Genomic DNA, 4,543 nt, shown 5'->3' with positions numbered 1-4,543 from the left:
AACCCCAACTCTCAAATCCAAAACCAAGTTTAACCCTAGGTAATTCCTTATTTAAGGTTATGTTCTCTATTAGGCTTATGCTAGACATTATAATGTTGTGTGTGATGCTAATATTATTTATTACTTATTATATGTTCTATTATTATCCCCATTATTATTAAAATATCTATTAGTAATATAGTTATTATTACTCATTTTGTAGCTCATAACAACTGTGGAAAATAAGAAAAAGAAAGCAAAAAAACAAAGAAAACAAAGTTTCAAAAAAAAAGGAAAATAAAAAAAAAAGAAGAGATGAGTTTTGGGTATTTTGCGCTTCGCCATCGTCAACCACCGCGTTGGGTGCAAAGGTAAAATTTTCCTAACTTAAAAATCCCCTCTTGAAGTTTGCGACGAGCGGCAAACCCCCTACGCGCTCTACGTAGCATAGTAGGGAGGAAAACTGATGCGGCGGCTTGCGATCGATGCGGATAATCTCCGGAGCGCTATAGGTAGCACGAGGGGCATAAAAATTAAAGTACCCAACGTGGGGAAATTCCCTTGCTCTTTTTCAACAGCTGTCCAGACCCCTAAGCGATCATGTAGATCTTAGGAAGTATTGAAAGAAAAATGCAACCATGAAAATCTCATTTATTGGGTTGTCCTATGTTGTTCCTTTGTTTTTCTTTGGGGCGCCTCTCTCTTCCTCTTGGATGGTGTTTTCGGGCACACCGTAGGGAAACTTGCAGGCACAATTCCTCAACATGATTGTCATCATGCGTTCTGATGTTAATGACTAGTGGAGATTCTCTTACCCTCTACTCTCTCTCGGATTTTTTAGTTTTGTTTACTCCATCGTTTCGGATAAGTGGACTAGTGGGCTTTAGAAAGATTATAAGTGGGTTTGAGTGAGGTATTTGATTGGGACTAGGGCAGTGGACCGATTGGAAGAAGGGGGTGACAGGCTTCAGTGTGTGAGAAAGCTTGGTCCTTGATATATAGGTATGGTCGGCGGCTTCTTGGGCTGGATCGGACAAAGACCTCGGTTAGGGAGGCTTGGACAGATTTGGGGTTTGCAAATAGAAGCTCGAATGAAAAAGAACAATTATTACGTCCTCTGACCGGACGTAGAGCTACGTTCAGCCACCAATAACATGTCGCCACGTGCTATTACTTTTTACCGCGCGGCCCGACGATTTGACCTGGACCGGAACCCGGGAATGCTATGTTCGCGATTTTCTCGGTATTGCTCGGTATTTGCTAGGTATTTGCTCTCTATTGCTTTGCAAAAATGAGAAATACCGCTCTGTGAAGACCAATACTATGAAAATACGGAGTTGTACCGAGCTTTTCTACAACTCGGTACAACTCAGTATTTGCTCGATATTGCTAGGGATTTGCTCGGTATTGCTAGGTATTTCTAGAAAAAACTCGGTACAACTCGGTATTTGCTCGGTGTTGCTAGGTATTTGCTCGGTATTGCTTGGTATTGGTTATTGTCGAGCAAAATCGACCAATACCTAGCAATACTGAGAAATATCGAGCAATCTTGGGTCTGTTCCGGGTCGGGTTGTCGGGGTGCGCGGTAAATAATGAAAACACGTGGCGCGATTCTACTGGCGGCTGAACGTAGAGTTGTGTACGTTCACCAGACCAAATAAAAGCTCAATGGAAAGGGGATTCGATGATGGATGAAGGTCGACGGGAGCTTCGGTTGGGTCTTGCGAAGAAGAAAGGGGCGGAAGATTGGAGTAGAGGTCCGATCGGCTATGACAGGAGGAGATTGCCGATAGGTAGTTGAAATGCTCTCTCTCTCTCTCTCTCTCTCTCTCTCTCTCTCTCTCTCTCTCTTGATCCAAGAAATTGGGAATGGGGTGAAGCTCACATGGGATGAGAGGAATCAAAGGCCACGAGAATGAGAGCTCTGCTCTCATTTTAACGATACAAAGGGCAGTTGAGTTGGATTTTTGCACGCAATCGATGTGACAAGTTGGCGCCGTTCGCAGTGGTATGGGGCGTCTATAGTGATGAGATTTACACATGATTTGGGCAAAGCGGGCAGGTATGCAGTGATTCCAAAAAAAAAAATTATTTGCTTTGTAGGTCAACAATGGTGAATGAAATGGTGGTCAATCTCGATGTATTTTGTTCGGGCGTGAAAGACCGGTTTATTCTGATTGCTTTGCATTCCTTTTACATGTGTTAGAATACTACATAAATTAAATTTACAAAAATAGGAGTAACGAGACACTCAATTACGGAATCTGATTCTGATCTTTTTTATCAATTCAAAAGGAGATTCTATAACAACCCAAGATCCGTGTAGCGAAAAGATTCATCTGATCGATCATTCATTTTTTTTTTCAGTTTCTATCGGTTTCCTCATCTATCCATCCATACATATATCCAGAGCCAGAGATAATTATATTACAGAAAAGAAACAGCAGCGGATACTATAATTCACATATAGTACAATCAGAGAACAGACAAAAGAGTCCAAAAGAAATATCTACACTAGCCACACAGGCTACAAAAGAAAGCCTACCAAAGGCTACAAAACAAAAAGCTGAACTCGACAGAAAGATCTTCAGACTGGAGGCCCTGCACCTGAAATATTAACCACATATAATGAGCTTACAAAGCCCAGCAGGTCACCAAAGCCTACAACTGAAATCAAAGCACGGCGATGCTATCAATATGCAGGTCGATAAAATCAAGTCAATCAATGGTCAATGAGTCTATGCAATGCGGAATCCAGAGTCAATGAAATCAAGTCTATACAGCAGAAATCAAATCAGTAAGTCAATGCCGTACGGAAATCAATAGTCGATTATCAATACAACGGTAAAAACATCGATAAATTGCAATCAAATCAGTAAGTGACTGGAAGCCAATATCTATCCATCGTAGTAGTGTCTATCAATCAATACTATCAGCTCAATCTCTATCGCGTCGTCTAGTCAATTCGTTGAATCTATATCACTTGTCTAATCAATAAGATGTCATATCACTTGTCCAATCAATAAGATGTCTGTATCAATTAATAGCATCAATTAATTCAGTACGCGAGACTAGCAATCAATATTCAATGATACTACGATAGATTCAATAATGACGACGTACGATGCTACAGTAGGGGAATCATCTCAATCAATAAAGCACTTTCCAGTCAATTATAGCAATCGACTCAAATCCCAATAAACAATCTAATCAATACGGCGAAAGATCAATTGAAATTAAATCAATACGATGAAATCATCAGGTCAAAAGAAATCAAAGAAATCTATTCTACGATAAATCAAATCCATTAATCCATACGGGCAATATTTCATTTCAATCAATCAATCGAGAACGGCACCGACGAGTCAATGTAGCAGATCTATATCAATAAGCACCGTATCAGGATCTTCGATCATTAGTATCCAATATAGTCATACATCATATCTAATTAATGTATATATCGGATCTTTATCCAATCGATACACTCTATATCAATATGCAGTCGTCACTATCTATAAATCCATACACAGACTCCATATCCATGTTGGTGCCAGTATCTATGATCAAATCAAGTGATAAAACAATCGGCAAAAAGCAAGACAATAAATTCAATTAAAAATTCCAATAAATCCATCGAATCAATCAATCAATCAAATCCAGTCGATAAAAGCGAAGTCGGATCAACAATCGGAAAAGCGATCGGATAAATCTTAATCTGTCTTTATCACATAAACTCAATGGAAGCAATCAAAGATCAAATTGCCGAATCAATAATACTCAATGAATCTATAAATCATTACCGTTTATGTCCATATACAAGTATAGTTATCACATGCGCATGAGCAACAATGAAGTCAATGATCCGTTATATAAGAAATCAATTCGATAAATCCATTCAACGATCAAATAAATCAATGCAGATTCAGGAAATCCATCATGCAAATCGTATACATGCAAATACATACACATGGTCTTACTCGACAAAGCACAAACACTAGCTCATTATCAATAGTGCTGTGTTAGACATCAACCAATTAACGAGCTATTATCAATAGTGCGGTGTAGACATCAACCAGATTAACTGCTAGTTATCCAAATAATGCTGTGTAGACATCAACCCAGAATAACTTGAGCTATTATTCACTAGTTGCTGCTTGTAAGACATCAACCAGATTAACTGGCTTTATCAAATGATGCTCTGTTGTAGAAATCCAGATCTGTGCTGTAGAAATCCATACGTTGGTTTCATAACCAACGTTCAACTAGATTCCACTTGTCTTTCAGATGCTCAAATCAATATCAATCAATAGTCAATGCAATAATCGATGAAATAATAAATATTAAAGAAATCTAAAACGATCATTAATCATAGTCATTCTGCACATATCAATTCAAATCTATCAATCAGGGAAAATCAGAAATATACGAAATCGGGCAGCTTAATAAACAGTGGCAAATTTACACAAAATCTCAAAAATACACATTCACCAATTAAACAGACGTGACTAGCAACATCATATAGATATTCTTCTACTACCAAACCAATTCGACATCGGATAATAAA

General features: G+C 38.5%; 1 long non-coding RNA gene across 1 annotated transcript in view; it reads left to right on the top strand.

Moving 5' to 3' along the window:
• The window catches only part of LOC114580491, a 5,350-nt gene extending 2,390 nt beyond the window's left edge, over positions 1–2,960 (top strand). The window contains exon 3 of the long non-coding RNA XR_003701927.1: positions 2,347–2,960. This is a non-coding gene — a long non-coding RNA (uncharacterized LOC114580491). The remainder of the gene's footprint in view (positions 1–2,346) is intronic.
• The last annotated feature ends 1,583 nt before the right edge of the window (positions 2,961–4,543 follow it).

The sequence above is a fragment of the Dendrobium catenatum genome, unplaced genomic scaffold (genome assembly GCF_001605985.2).
Source record: "Dendrobium catenatum unplaced genomic scaffold, ASM160598v2 fragScaff_scaffold_1056, whole genome shotgun sequence".
NCBI lineage: Eukaryota > Viridiplantae > Streptophyta > Magnoliopsida > Asparagales > Orchidaceae > Dendrobium > Dendrobium catenatum.
Note: the sequence above shows the minus strand (reverse complement) of the source record. Positions and strands in the feature narration are given on the sequence as shown.